Raw genomic sequence first — 17,161 nt, forward strand, 5'->3', positions numbered from 1 at the left:
GGCTGCCATACAAGTTATAGCTGGATTTTCCAACCTGCAACTCTTTTGTCCTATGTCTTTGTTCAGAATCCAGGTGGGGAAGGGGGTCATATTTATTAGGTTTTGATGATGGTTAATTTTAATGTGTCAACTTGGCTAGGCCATTTTACTCAGGTATTTTTGTTTTTTTTCCCCCCAAACAACAGTCTAGATGTTGCTGTAAAAATATTTTTTAGATGTGATTAATATTTAGGGGCATCTGGGTGGCTCACTTGGTTAAACATCTGACTTCAGCTTGGGTCATGATCTCACGGTTGATGAGCATAGGGCCTTGTGCTGACAGTTCGGGGCCTGGACCTTCTTCAGATTCTATGTCTCCCTCTCTCTCTGCTGTCCCCTGCTTGCACTCTGTCTCTATCTCTCTCTTAAAAAAAAAAATACACATTAAAAATTAAAAAAAAAAAAGATGTGATTAACTTTTTTTTTTTTTTTTTTTTTTAATTTTTTTTTTTTTTTTTTTATTTATTTTTGGGACAGAGAGAGAGACAGAGCATGAACGGGGGAGGGGCAGAGAGAGAGGGAGACACAGAATCGGAAACAGGCTCCAGGCTCCGAGCCATCAGCCCAGAGCCTGACGCGGGGCTCGAACTCACGGACCGCGAGATCGTGACCTGGCTGAAGTCGGACGCTTAACCGACTGCACCACCCAGGCGCCCCTGTGATTAACTTTTAAATCAGGTGACTTTAAATAAGGCAGAGTAGCCTCCGTAATGTGGGTGGGCCTCATCTAATCAGTTGCAGTCCGTAAGAACAAAGGCTAAATTTCCCAGAAGAAGCAATTTTGCCTCAAGATTGCAACATGAAAACCTGAGTTTCCAGCCTTAAGGCTCAAGACTGCATCAAATCTTAATCTCCAGCCTGCTAGCTTGCCCTAGATTTAACGCTTATTAGCACCCACAAATGTGTGAGTAAATTCCTAAAATAATTACCTGTATGCTTAGTAAATTCCTAAAATAATTACCTCTCTATCTGTGTCTCTACGAGAGAGAGACAGAAACACAGACAGAGAGAGAGAGAGAGAGAAAGAGAGAGAGAAATAATCACAGTGGCAGACATCACTAAGCCCTCAATCTCACAACTACTTACAAGGTAGACAACTGCATTTTTCCCATTTTATAAATGAGGAAACTAACACTTAAGAAAATTAAGTAATTTGCTCAAGCCCATGCAACTAGAAAGTGGAAGCATTTGAACTCAAATTTTCCTGCAAGAGTAAGTGATATTCTTGATCATTATACCACATCAGAAGACAAAGACATAGTCAAAGCTATGATAAAATGTATATAATTAAAATTAAGTTGGGTATTCTCATTTGATCATGGCCAAGTGAGGCAAATCCTTGTCTAGCAATCATCTTGTAGTGAGTGCTTCTATTCTGAGGTTGTATGAACTGATCACATGTTAAAGCGGATACTAACAGCCCAGGGGCTGATCCCTTGCCCAGCCCTCTCAGTGTCTGCAGGGTCTGGCTGGGTTCTGATTGCTCCTGCTGCATTAGGTACTCTGATATTCACCGTAATGAATAACTCTCAAGGCTTGCTACGTAGACTACACATACCCTTTTTTTTAAATTTATATCTAGAATTTGCCATTATAAAAACTTACAATATTAGCAAGAACAACAGCATGAAGAAATAAGGTAGCTTCACAGATAAATTTCAACTTTGAGGATTTAGTTTTATGTTCAACTATGCATGCACTTATACAAAAGTCATCTAAGAAAGATACTGAGAATTTATTCTGTGCATGTCTTTTATTTCATTCACTTATTTATTAAAAATTAATTACGGAATTCTTAACGCACGCTCTCTTTTTTGAGGGTCACTCTCCCAAGCTTCTTCCTTTGTTTTCCTACACAAACTAGTGCCTTACAATCTGCCCAGAGTGATATTCAAGGACCTCCCTTCTACTCAGACTTTTTTGTATCCACTGCTTGAAAATGTATCTAACTTATTTCTACCCCCCTTACAGTCTTACTTTCCATGATGATACTTAGTTTGATAAACAAATACAGAGAACCAGGTTAATGGATAATGAATAGCCTAACAGTTATCCAGTGCAGGTAACATGAATTTTAGAAGAAAGATCTTTTGGAAGCACATCTGCTCCATGCAGAAAGAGTAGCTTTTATGGCAGACATTTCAGATCTTATATTATGGGGGGGTTTTGGTCAGATGAGCGTTCTCAGTGTCCTATCAAATGCATGACCTGTGTTGAGGACAAAACCACCACCTTATGAGAAGCTAGCAATATGACCTCTTGGGTAACATCATTCTACTTTCTGATGGGATGATTTTTATCACAAAAGCAAAAGAGAACCAAATATTTGCATTAAGAAAATCATGTGTGAAATATTTATATAAGATCTAAGATCATGGTTAAAAGAGGACAACGGTTTTCTTCCAAGGATCTCCTCTCGAATTTCATGAAAATCTTACTTGACAGGTGGAAGCTACCTAATCAAGATCTACCCTCTTTGTGTTTTTCAATGGCTGAACCACCATGTGGTTAGGGTGACGAAAACACCTTATTTCTTAGCCTCCATGCATCCAGTCAGTAGTGTGTTTCAACAGATGACCAGTAACCAGTAGCATGTTTCCCCCAGGAAATTTCTTCAAGGACACAAGACTCAACTAGGAGGGGCTTGTCTACTGCTTTTCCCTCTTCCTCCTGCTTGGAAAGCAATCATAACATTGAGACATGAAGCCACATAATAGCCTCGCAGACCATACACACAGGAAGAGCTTGGTGAGTAGGGATTTATCCTGTCAATACTGGACTATCTACTTCTAGAATTCTGTGTAATATATAAATTTCCACCTCACTGCAACCACTGTACATGTATATGTGTGTGTTCTATATAGCTGTCATTATAACTAAAACATCGCTCATTTAATATTAAAATCTATTACATGTATCATTCCAATAATGTTTTATTAATGGGACCAACTGGGATCTTGAGTTTATTCACAATTGACTGTTCGAATCGCTTGGAAAATGAGTGATTCATGAACTTTTGGGTCCTGGGTGCTGTGTTTTGTTTTATACATAGATCTTCAATTTCTGTTGTCGCCGGACCATTGCTATTCATGGATTTTCCAACAAATTTATCAAGAAGTCATTGTCCACAGAATGTAACTTTCACTTGAGGTGGAAAAGCCGCTTCTTCCCCGCCTTCCTCCTTCTTTGTTTTCCCTCTGAGTTTGAGTAAAATTGTGCCTGGTGTAATTTATTGAAACCTACCCTCCATTTTCTAAACCCTATCTGTCTTGGAGAATTTAACACCTGTAAGACGTTTATTACTCTCACTTGTCCTAATCAGGAACTCAATAAAAAGACATTTTGACATCTTGGAAAGAATGAGGTTTCTGAACTTAAGCTGATCTGTTAAACCAGTTAGTTGAGCAAGGCCGGATGAACCCTCAGGAAAAATCATGAAAACTAAATTAAACTGAACACAAAAAGCAATTTACCAGCAATGAACCTAATTCACAATTTGCCTCCTCCGGAGAAGAGTATTCTGCCTTGGCTGCGTGCCAACCAGAGCTCCATGCGATAATCTATAGGATTGCACAATTCCTGTTAGGACAGTTATGAAAGGAAAAATAACATTAGTTCTGCCAAAGTATGTGGACTTGCTGACATTTGCTGAAATACAGATATCATCTAGGTGAAAAGTGAACAGGATGTTACCCTTAAGGTGCTTCAGAGAGCAAGTATGTTACCGATCTTTTCCACACATACATAAGGCAGCTGAATTTCTGGTAATTGTGAGGGCTTGACTCTTGCAACTATTTCCAACAGACCCCTGGTGACTTTTGGGCTTTGTGAAGATCATTCCTGTGATGTACTCAACCTGGTGGAAATTGTTCCTCGTGATTTTCAGTAACATTTGTCTATTTCTCCTCCTGTTGGAATGGTGATTGAAGAGGGGGATGGAATGTGGAATTGTGGGTGGGGAGAGGAGTCCGCACAGTTTAAATCAAGTGTACCTGTCATATGAATTGCCGGATTCTACAGCGAACAGGAGAAACATGCTGGGAAGGGATGGGGAGAGACATACTATGTATTTTATAACTCTGAGGAGAACACTGGGGAGATTTTTAAATAATGGAGATTATCACCAGTTCATATGGGGTGTGATCATGGAAGAAAGCTCCAGGCACAGATATGTGGAGGGGAAAACACAGGAGATTTGACGGCCAGTGGCAAATCTGGATAGTCCTGCTTAGATACTGTGCTGTATTTTAGTTATTCGCAGGCATTTCACTGTTAAAAAAATTCAAATCCAATGTATGCTTGGAGGTATGAAAGGGAATTGGTTTCAGGCTAAGAGTATAGTAGAAACGGAGCATAATCAAAGTTAAGCATAGATTAGAAGTACTACCAGTGGGTAAAAGCATTTCAAGATGAGATATGGTCAATATCTCAGATACAGAAAATATTAACAGTAACAGACAAATTGTTCAGTAACAGAATCAAAAAGAACTTGGCCAACAGTCATCAAAATATTAGAGGATCAGAAAACCATCCACAGGAATTAGGAGATGTGTTTCAATATTATTTATCTATCTAAAAACTTGTTAAGAACACAACTGCAGAAGACTTCATGTTGACATAGATTGAACGTTACAGTTTAAGAATCACTTTTAAAATTATTTTGTACACTAGTAAATTAAAACTCGGTGCTTAGACTGCTGGTTTGCAGTGTTGCAAGGAAAACAGCAGCCCTCTTTAATACAGCCACTAGGGTTTGCAGATAATTTTTAGCCTTGAGTGGAGTCAGGTGGAAGCTAAGAAACTAAGACATTAGTAAGTGAAAATGCCATGTTAGAAAGGGCCTTTGATGTCGCACCAATGTAAAATTTTAGAGTTCAACAGAAATGTTGCACAATTTGGCTAGATGGAGTGGTTAATGAAAGATACAGCTGGCATTGAATCAAATCCAATATAATTCACATCAATAAATACAGAGATGGTGCTCACTGTATGCCAGGTATGGTGGTGATTGCTATTAAGCCAAAGATAAGTAAGTTAGAGCACTGGTGGCTAAAAACTTATAGTTCAATAAACAGGAAAGTAATATGGTGGAATGCATGAAATGAGACATATACAGTTCCAGGACACGTACAAGAAACAGAAAGAATATTACAAGGGACCAAGTAGCATTTTTCAGTGGGCATGACTGGGTGGTAAAAGGTGAGAAAATTGCCAAGTTTTAGGGAGGAATTTCCCTCTCAGCTTTGTAAAGAAGAAGAGGGGCCAATCAGAGACATGTAAAGACGTACAACAAGAAAACCATTGGGAATCACTGATGTAAACATGTGCTCTCTTGAAAAAAAGGGAGCAAGAGCCAGATCAGCCATTAGTGTCTCTCCCAGACCCAGTATTCAAATCTTCAATTTTATCACTCTGATGAAAGTTTGGGGTTTGCATAATTATGTCATTAATTTTTGTAATCTTTTTTTATAGAACAGAACTGACAAAGTCATCTCATTCTCAAAGTCTGAAAGAGCTTGTGAGATCATTTTTAATTTCCCCGTATCATTAATTTATTCAACAAACACATACTGAGAAACTACTATGTGCCAGCCTGTCGGGCACTATTTTAAGTACTCATAATATGTCAAAAAGTAAAGGAGGCTAATATCCTTGTCCTCATGAAGCTTAGGTTCTCAGAGGAAGAAAAAGACAATAGCTCATAGATATAATAAATCTGTCAATATCAAATGTCTATCCAAAGACTATCAATGTTAAGGAAGAAAATCAGAGCACATTCGGTGTGGGTAGTTATAGGTCTCTGCCCAAGGCAGGCTCACTTTATTCCTACTGTCCCAGCATAATTATCCTCAGCATGCCCCGCTTAACCCTAAAAGAAGTCCCAGCTTGAGGCAGACACTACAAAAATTAGTACCATAGTTAGAAGCATTTGGAATGCGTGCCTATGTACCTTGCTGTGTGTGTAGTGGGCAGTGTTACAATATTTAACATGGTAATCCAGGTAAGCTTCTTGCAGGAGGGGACTCTCGAGCAAAGACCAGAAGAAAGTGAGTAAGCCACCAGATATCTCAGTGAGGACTGTTCCAGGCAGAGAAAAAATCTAGGCCAAGGCCCTAAGATTTCAAGAAATGTAAGCAGGGCAGTGCAGCTGAAGTGGAATGAACAGGGGAGAGACAAACAGGAGATGGGGCCAGGGCTGAAAAAGAGCAGAGGCCAGACTGCGGAGAGCCCAGAGTCACTGTTTTTTTTTTTTTTTTAATTAAAAAAATTTTGTTTTTTAATGTTTATGTTTGAGAGGGAGAGAGACAGTGTGCAAACAGGGGAGGGGCAGAGAAAGAGGGAGGCACAGAATCCAAAGCAGGCTCCAGCCTCTGAGCTGTCAGCACAGAGCCTGATGTGGGGCTTGAACCCATGAACCGTGAGATCACGACCTGAGCTGAAGGTGGATGTTTAACCTACTGAGCCACCCAGGCACCCCAAGCCCAAAGCCATTGTAAAGGAAATTGAGTTTTCCTCTGAGTCCAGTGGGAAGCCATAGGGGTTCCTATAAAGAAAGGACATGATCTGACTTATGTTTTAAAATCTTCACTTTGCCAGGTCTTCGTGGAATCTATACTTTGTGAAAAACACTCTAGGAAGCACAAGTAAAGGGAGTCTATCTAGGTAGGAGGCTCCTACTCTAAAATGAATAAGAAGTGGTCATGGCTTAGGACAGGATACTACCAGAATACGTGGTGAGAAGTGTTCAGCTTCTGAATATGTTATAAAGCAGCAGGATTTCCTGATGGACAGCAAATGAAGGGACGGGTTTCTATCTTGCAGCAGTAACAAACAATTCCTTGCAGAACTAGTTCAACAACTTTTGAGTTTTGGTTGTAACTGACCTCTTAAGAATCACTTCTCCTGAGATGCTTCGAAGCCTTGCCTTCCCTTTCAAAGCATTTGGAAAATGGTAAGTCCCATTGATGAGCAGCTGCAAACACAGCATCTTCTGTCTGGTAAATATTAAAGATTGTTGCAATATGTCGTTCTGATTGACTGCAACGTAGGGTATGCGCCACACTTGAATTCTGTCAAAAATGGAACCTTCCGAACAGTAGCAAATAGGTAATCAATATGTTGAATGGAAAGCTTACATTTTGAAATGGTGAATAGTGTGGATGGTAGGGCATCCAAGGGGTGATGTATTATTGTGAGTGATGTAGCAGAGAGAGTTGGGAGCTCTGCCCATGCTACTATCTGTCACTGTCACCACATCCCTTAACCCCTCTGAGATGAATGCCCTTGGTTGTAAAAGAAGCATTTTACTGTGATTATAGCTCTGTTCTGGTGTTCAGTGTATTTTTGGCTCTGGCATTCTATGACTCTGTATATACTTGGAAATCAGGTGAGGAGAAGAAGCCTAGACAGACAACCAGGATTCTGAGCTCGCCTGGCACTTATTATTATTATTATTATTATTATTATTATTATTATTATTATTATCATCACCCTTTGTCCTCTTTTTTGTGTATATGTAAACTGAAGGTCAAGGACTGATCTCTTCTCTAACAATGTTTATTTCCATAGGCCATAAATCAGAGAGGTCCTTATCACAATGATTAAGAACAGAGGTATGGTTTTAAAGCAGATTAAGCGTTAAATGTATTTTAGGAAAGTTGTGCTATTATATAAAAATAAGATATACTGATAAAAACAATTTATTGTAATCACTGTTGATTGAAAGTTTAGTACTATGAGTAAAGTACTGTTAAATGTTTTAAAAGAAACCTTTTGCTTCTACGGGTGCCTGGGTGGCTCAGTGGGTTAAGTGTCAACTCCTGATTTCAGCTCAGGTCATGATCTCAAGGTTCATGAGGCTGAGTCCTGTACAGGGCTCTGCCTGCTTGGGATTCTCTCTTTCCCTCTCTCTCTGCCCCTCATCCTCTCATGCTTTCTTCCAAAATAAATAAACTTAAAAAAATAAATCTTTTAATTCGAAACAAAAACAAGTGTAGGTCCTCTTCCAGGACATCCTACTTTCATACCCATTTTAGAGAGGGAAGGGGAGCCACAGAAAACTGGATCACTCGCCCCAAATTACATGAACGCAGGCAGTTGACCTCCGGAAACTATACCGTCTGAATCACCATACTCCACTCTCTCCTCAAGGCACAGAGAGGGTGAGCACAGTGTCTGGCAATAATGTAAAGTTAATAAATGCAAGCTATTATGATGACGGTTATTATAGCAGTGGGAATTCAGTCCGTGCTGGGTAAGTGAATGAATCCATGAGTCATCTACACTGAGGCATTGAGGTGATAATTGAAATCAGGAAGAAATGAGCTCATACAGGGGGAGAGGACAGAGAAGGACTGAGGACTGAAATTTGGAAGCTGGATAACCGCATGCCCTAATACACACTTGGGTGGTGTTCAATCTGGAAGTGACTATGCTCATAACCTGCAGGAGAAACAAATATATCCTCTTGAACTGGTCTAGCGAGTCTTGGATTGGAGTTGTAACTCCTTAAAACTGTTTCTCTGACCTTGCTTCAAAATCCTGTCTTCCATTTCAAAAACATTTGTAAAATGGCAAATCCTACCTCTAAAGGGTCCATGAAAATTTAGTTGTAAACACAACTGCTTCTGTTTGGTCAAGATTAATATGTTCACGATAAGGATCTTTCTGGTTAATTGCTGTTGGAACTCCTGAGCTCAGTGTCAAAGTTGGGAAATGAACTCTTACAATGACTCAAAAGACAAGAGGCCATGTGTCCTTGAACATAATCCAGTCAAAGAGAGTGCAAAGGAAAACATGAAGACAGTCTTAAATTCATGGTGACATGAAATATCCCCATTGATTTTGTGAAGAAACCACCAGGTCATCATTTTCCAAGAGACTGTCCTTTGATATGGACCTGGCTGAAATGTCCTTTCTAAAACACAGCTCTTGACTTCACTGGTTAAACATTTATCAGTCCTCCAAAAATTATACTTTGCAAGTCTTGATGTCCAAAGTCATATTAAAAGAACCAAAGGAAAAGAAAATGTAGTCAATAAAATACAAACACTCAATTGGCTATGATGTACATTGGTAGATATGGTGATTAATATTTGGTAACATCCATCAGCGAGGTGTCATTCAAATGAATGACAGGGTCCTATCCCTGCCATATGACTATTATTGGGTAATTGTATCACACTTGGGCTAAATCAAATCAGGTGTGCATAAAGTCTGAATCGGATTAAGGTGTATAGTGTTATAAACGTGTTACTTTTAAAAATCTACCAATGCTGTTTGCTCTCTCATAACTACCTACGACACAGTTTAAAGTTACCAGAGATTTCAGTACCAGGAGTAGACTAGTTTTTTTTTTTCTTCCCATTAGGCTAGTGAGGAAGATTCAGTTTGAAATACTACCCAAAGATTTCTTCTGTCACTTCACCCTGTTCTCCAATGTCAGGTAAAATGGGGTTCATCCTGCACTAGAATCACCAGGGAACCTCGTGAAAAATGTAAATTTCTGGGCACCACTCCAGAAATACTAGAAATCCAGAAGGTAGTTTGAAGAATCTGCACTGTTGACAAAAATCCCCTACTCTCTATCAAGTTTGAAAATCAATGGGCAAGGCACAAAGACAGGTGGTCAAGTCTGACATCTGCTTCCTAATAGCTGTGTGACCCTGAGTGAGTAACTTAATGTTTCAGAGTCTACTCTTACTCGTGTATACAAAGAGGATAACACCAGCCCTGCTTATAACAAGGTGGCATGCAAGTTGAAATGAAGTAGCCTATGTGAAACTGCTTCGTAAAGTACATATGCATAAGACACTATTACTGTTGCCTAGTCATTTCCCTCCTCCTTATCCATTCAGCTGGATTAGGATGCCATGGGTAGCAATTACTGTCAAACATGGGCAAAGAATTAAAGAGGTGTTTGATGTCTTCATTCTAATTCTCACGAAGTCCGTTTTAACCTCATAATTGTAAATTACGAAAAGGGATGTGTCTGTCTTCAATCTTTTCAATAAGCATTGGCTTGTAAAATTTTTCTCTATGATGTCATCCGTGTTTTGAATCTGCTCTATTTATCCATCTATTATGTGGAAAATTGGAACTTTCAGATGAGAACTTCTCTGCTCTCACCCAGCCATGATGAATTACCATCAGTAGCAACAGCTCTTGTGAAAATAGGGAAATATGTCTGCTTCAGTACACATGGCTAAGAACTGATCAATAGAATGGATATTTCTTGATTCTAAAATAATATTGATTGATATACACTTTTGGTTCAGTAACATCACTTAGGATAAATTACATATGCAGAAAAAGGTATGTATTTATATAGATGTATCTTTTTTTAATCAAAAATTTTTTTAATGTTTTATTTTTGAGACAGAGAGAGACAGAACATTAGCAGGGGAGGGGCAGAGAGAGAGGGAGACACAGAATCTGAAGCAGGCTCCAGGCTCTGAGCTGTCAGCACAGAGCCCGACACAGGGCTCGAACTCACGGACCATGAGATCACGATCTGAGCCGAAGTTGGACGCTTAACTGACTGAGCCACACAGATGCCCCTTTATATAGATGTATCTTAATTTTACTTACAAGAAGGAAATGAAATATAAAAAAGGGGACAGAGTTGTGTCAAATTCATGTCAGTCTTAGATAAAAAACAATTTAATCTGATAAACCCATATGAAGTGACATAATCTCCAAATAATGATTAGAAGATGTTAAAACAAAAATGTAATGGCTAGGAAATAAGATGTATGTGCTAGATTGTAGTACTTGTTTAAGTATTTATTTCTCCACCTTCTAGACCCATTTCTTTGATAGCACTCCCAATGGCCTGTCCCTCCTAGAGGACACTCAGAACCCAAGATGGCTATCAACCTTGGCCATGAGACTTGATTTTGCCAGAGAAATGTAAGTAGAAGTGACATGTGCTTCTGGAGCAGAAGCTTTGAGTTACTGGCTAATTCTGCAATCACTCTCCCAGTAATGCTCCAAGAAAGCAACTGCCTCAGATAAGGGGTGCTCCTTCAGCTGGCATCACAGATGAAGACAACATGGAGGAGACCTGATGTGGACTGCCATTGTCATGTCACTAGAGTGAGAAATGAACCTTCATTTTTCTGAACCGTTAAGATTTGAGGGGCTATTTGTTATTGTAGTATAACCCAGTGGGACCTAATTCACGTAGTATGTTCATTCTATTCCACCCTCTCCTGTTTTGTTTGTAATCAATACTTATAAATAAATACTGACAGGGAAGTTTGGTTATGCTCCATATGCGAGTCTTGATCTCTGGCCATAAAACGTATAGGTTAGTTGCTGGCTAAGAGGAACACTTTTTCACAGTGAGCATACAAAATGTTCACCTACTAGGCTGGAATGAACGCAGCCCATCAGATGGATGGGAGACTAGGGGCTGTGATGACATGCTTGGACAGAACAGAATAATATATATATTTTCTAACATTTATTCATTTTTGAGAGACAGAGACAGAGCGTGAGTGGGGGAGGGGCAGAGAGTGGGGGAGACACACAATCAGAAGCAGGCTCCAGGCTCTGAGCTGTCAGCACAGAGCCCGACGCGGGGCTTGAACTCACGAACTGTGAAATCATGACCTGAGCTGAAGTCAGACACCTAACTGACTGGGCCACCCAGGCGCCCCAGAACAGAATAATATTTTATGTTAGCTATGGTGGGCTTTGTTGTCCATTTGTGGTTTGATTCTGCTATTTTATGTTAGCTTTGTTTTTTGAAAAACTGAAATGATTTTATTTTTCTCTTTATCAGTTTTCAATTATGCGTTATTTTAGAATTTTTTTAGTGGTTTTGAGTATGCATCCTTGTTTTGAAACAGTTTGCCTTAAATTAGTACTTGTATCACTTCCCAAATGATGCAAGAAATCTAAGAGTATTTAATCCTTGGATTCTTCTCCTGCCCTTTGTGCTGTGGATGCTATGGTCTTCTACATGGCATGATTTCTGTTGAAAATTCAGTTCTTAGACTTGCCACTTCTTTGAAAATAGTGAGTTTTTTTCCCCTGGATGCTTTCATGACTTTTACTTTTGTTTGGGTTTTTAAGAGTTTGACATTGAACTCTATGTGCCAGTGTAATTTTCTTTCTTTATCCTGCGTGGGAATCACTGAGCTTACAGAATCTGTAAATCGATTTCTTTAGTATAAGATCAGTATGAACACTTTGTAATTAACTCTGAGACTAATGCTCCCATAAAAACCAAAGATTTTGATAATTACAAAAGAAAAAAGATAAAGTGAGATTTAATCAAAAGTTGAAAACTTCTACTCTTCAAAGGACATCTTGAAAACATGAAAACATGAAACTACAGACTGGGATAAAATATTCCCAATAAATATATCTGACAAAAGATTCATAGCTAGGATGACTAAGGAATTCCTCCTTGGGGAAAAAAAGAATTCCTCCCAATAATAATTAAACAAAAAGCCCAACTTAAAAAAATATGCAGAGGCTTTGAATATATAAATGACCAATAAGTACTTTTCAAAGTACTCTACATCATTATTCATCATTGGAAGTCCAACTTACAACCTGATGAGATACTACAGCATGTTCATTGGAAAGGCTAACATTAAAAGTTTGACATCATCAAGTGTTGCCTATGATATGGAGTCACTTGGACTTTCATATGTAGTTGATGTACAATACTAGTCACACCTTGGAAAAAGGTTTGGTAGTTTCCTATAGATGTAAATTTAGGACTCAAGGAGGTTATGTGATTAATCACAAAAGTGCATCAAAAGTCAAATGTATTTCTTTTAATGATGATGTCTCTCACTTATTTATTCACCTGTACATGGATGTCTGCTGCTTCCATTTTGGGGTCATTATGTATAAAGCTGCTATGAATATGCATCTACAAGATTTGAATTAACATCTGAAGAGGATGTTGAGAAATTGAAACCTCAAAAATTGCAGGTGGGGATATAATTGTATAACTACATTGATGAGCAATATTTCTAAAAATTGAACAAGTGAAGAATTGTAGAGGTACCTAAAAAACTACTAATATTCTGTTCTTTAAAATCTGAGGTTTGAGATAGCCTTGGAGAAAAACCCAGAATGCAGCTTTCCCCTGCTCTTTGGAAATACCAACTTCTAAGAAATAATCAAGATATTTAACAACTGTGTGGCTTGGGTACTAGCCAGTAAATGGGTGCCTGGCCTGGAGGCTCTCTACTGTACCTGGGGTTGACTCTGAGATTAATGGATTAGAAAGGGGTCCAAGCACTCCAAGAGATCGTGAGAAAGGGGCCAATGGCAGTAGCTCAACTAACCAGTGTGAAGGTAATTTTGGATTTTAACAGGTAATATAGTAAAATAATATCACTTGTACTTAACAAGTGGTACCAGCACTTTCTACCTTGATATCACACCTGGACACATCCTTCTAGTATACTTGGGGGCACCAGAAAAAGCATTAATCTTAAGTCTATCCTGAGGTTTCCTTTCAGTTCTTCCTGGGCCTCTGTTTTTCATTCTCATTGGGTACTACTGATTCAAGACTGTATTTACATCAAATATGACCTTCCATCATTTATAACTAGCAAATCACCAAAAAATTGACCATTAGATATTTCTGTCTTTTATGGGGATTCAACAACCATCATGGTCTCCATTGCATGCCCACACCTGGTACCTTGTTGCCCACCATCATCTTTACCCATTACCTGGGCACCATGCCCTAAAGTTTCTTCTGTTTGTATTAAATCCCCAATTCTTGCTTTTTTTGAATAGAAAACCCAAATCTCTTTTTTTCATCATTCCAGCTTCCCATCCATGCCTGTCAATTATCAATACATTTATTCACTCAAGACATAGTTGGGTCTCTTCTATAAACATGGCACTGTGGAAAAATAAACAAAACTGTACTAGGTCCCTACCCTGATGAAGCTTATAGTCTTACTAGGGAAACATATGTTTAAGAAACAATTACACTAGAAATGCCAAACTGAAATGGTGCAAAGTAAAGGGGAAAGAGAGGAAAGAGAGCACACAACAGGGGTATGGGAACTGTTGGGTGTGGGGAGGGGCACTGTGGCTTCCTGAAGGAAGTGATCATCATGCTGAGATCTGAAGAATGAGTGGGAGGCAGTCTTGACTGTGGCACTCCCTTAGTAGACACGCCAGGCTGCAGGTGGAACAAGTTGAAATCTCTCTTTAGACACATAGATAAGGGACTTTAATTCATGAAACCAGTATCTAACACCAGCTGGCCTTATTTTGGACTCTACACTGTAGTGAGGCTCTCATGGATTGATGATTATTGCTATCTCTGGCTTCATTGTTCCCCTGTTGGAGTTAAAGACTTATCGATGAGCCAAAGACACTCATAAATGAGCAAAACAATTTAGCTCTATAGCCTGGGACATTATTGTCAAAAGGCACTTAAAATAAAAGCTTAAGAGCAATTTCTTTCCATGTGTGCTGTATGATTGGTGCTCTAGTTTCCCTACTCCCCAACTCTCCCTATCATTCAACACTTGGAAACAACTTAATTCCTTACAGCTTAAGTTTTTTTTTTTTTTTTAATGGAGCTATTGTTTAAGGAAAAGGAGTTGAAAATCTCTTAGTAGGAGAAAATAAATCTATTAAAAATATAAAGATCCATTTTCACATTAATTTTTAAAAGGCAGTGTGAAACTGAGATATCACCTCACGCCAGTCAGAGTGGCTAAAATGAACAAATCAGGAGACTGTAGATGCTGGCGAGGATGTGGAGAAACAGGAACCCTCTTGCACTGTTGGTGGGAATGCAAACTGGTACAGCCGCTCTGGAAAACTGTGTGGAGGTTCCTCAAAAAGTTAAAAATAGATCTACCCTATGACCCAGCAATAGCACTGCTAGGAATTTACCCAAGGGATACAGGAGTGCTGATGCATTGGGGCACTTGTACCCCAATGTTTATAGCAGCACTTTCAACAATAGCTAAATTATGGAAAGAGCCTAAATGTCCATCAACTGATGAATGGATAAAGAAATTGTGGTTTATATACACAATGGAATACTACGTGGCAATGAGAAAGAATGAAATATGGCCTTTTGTAGCAATGTGGATGGAATTGGAGTGTTATGCTGAGATAAGTCATACAGAGAAAGACAGATACCATATGTTTTCACTCCTATGTGGATCCTGAGAAACTTAACAGAAGACCATGGGGGAGGGGAAGAAAAAAAAGTTAGAGAGGGAGAGAACCAAACCATAGGAGACTCTTAAAAAGTGAGAATAAACTGAGGGTTGATGGGGGGGCGGGCAGGGAGGGGAAAGTCAGTGATGGGCACTGAGGAGGGTACCTGTTGGGATGAGCACTGGGTGTTGTATGGAAACCAATTTGACAATAAATTTCATATTAAAAAAATAAATAAAAACTAAAAAAATAAAAGATAAATAAATATCATGTGGAACTCCAAAAAGTAAATCAATAAATAAATAAACGGCAGTGTGTATACAGGTAAGAGGAAAATAATCCAAAAAATGTTGCTTAAAATTTGGGAATTCTTAACACATTTGGGGTTTCTGGATAATATGAAAACAGAGGAAATGAGTTGACCATTTCCGATGAGGTCAGTGGGCCACTGGTTCATCTGACTATGTAATTAATTGTAAGGTGATACTTCTAACTACCTTACAGATCACCCAGGTCATCCTCTTAGAGCTGATCTAGACTGATGGGGCAGAGGAAGCCCTCATTCACTATTAGAAATTCTTCAAGTTTTAATTGCTTCCAGTCAGGAAGCCTTGAATTAGTTTTCACTATGTTGTGTTTTACTTTGTGTGCTTTTGAAATGCCAAAGATTAAGCCTCTGTGGCACCCCACAGCAAGACTGGCCATTATGCATCTTACCATACAGCAATAGCCTAATATGTAACCAGATTTCATTAAGATAAAACTGAAAAAAGGTCTTGCACTTAAATATTGTGGAAATAAATAAAGACCACCCAAATGAGAACACAGGCTATTTCTTCAGAGCGTGATATAGCAAAGGAGTCAGCGGCCATCACTGTGTTTTGGCCAACTCTAAGAGAGGCAGAGGTGTGGGAAAGCCTCATCACAGAAAGAGGGGAAAGCTTTAATGCACCCTGCTTGGAAGCTGCTTACCCAAGTTAACTGGAAGTGGGACATCCCATGTTACTGGTTAGGGGTACATGTTTGGCTTTCTCTGATTGATCTTAACTTGTAAGGAGGGGTAAAAGGCCAGGAATCACAATTATAACAATAAATAAACTGCAAGGAATAACAAAGAATAACAATAATTAAGACCTGACCCCTGTGGGCCAATGTTAAAGGGGTGTTTGCTTGGTTTTCAGGGTTGTTCTTGGGAGACAGCAGTCTGATTACTGCAAGTTTGACTTAGAGATAACCAGCTAATTAATTTCTTCGGATGGTTGCTGTGGTTGGTTTCCAGAGCTGGCTGCTGAAGATTGTAGGTTAAAATTTATTATTATTATTATTGTTATTATTATTATTATTATTATTATTATGCCTAGCCATTTTATGTTTCTATGTTCAGTCTTTCAATATATTTATGAGGTATACATCTTAGAAAGTGTAAGTGTCTATGTGTCTTGTTACGCTGGGTTTTGTTTTACTTCTGGCTTTTGCAAGTTTCTCAAGTACCTTGTTATCACATGATTTAGGGGATGTTAAGAGATAGGACAACAAAGTTTGTAGTATAAAACTCTCTTTAATCCTATCTGGGCAGAGGCAGGCAGAGCTAATTAAACTCTAGAAGGATACAATACAAATGGGAAAGACCGAAACCCTGAAACTCAGTTGGGCAACGGATAGGCCAGGCACTGCCAGGGATGAGAAGGAAGAGAAAGAAGGTTCAAGAATCCAACTCTGATAGAGATCTGGGATCAAGTGCAGCCTTAGAGGCACAGAAAAAAAAAATCAGTCGTTACATTTATTTACTATCATTAAATATGCTTTCAGTTCATGCTAAGGGCTATGTTGAACATCTTTCCTTCACTATTTTGTATGTTCCTTATTAAAATCCTCTGAAGTCAGTTTTTAGACCATCGCTTTCTACAGATGGGAAGATTAAGGATCAGAAAAATTAAGTGTTTTGCCCAAATCCCTC

The sequence above is a fragment of the Panthera leo genome, chromosome A2 (genome assembly GCF_018350215.1).
Source record: "Panthera leo isolate Ple1 chromosome A2, P.leo_Ple1_pat1.1, whole genome shotgun sequence".
Lineage (NCBI taxonomy): Eukaryota > Metazoa > Chordata > Mammalia > Carnivora > Felidae > Panthera > Panthera leo.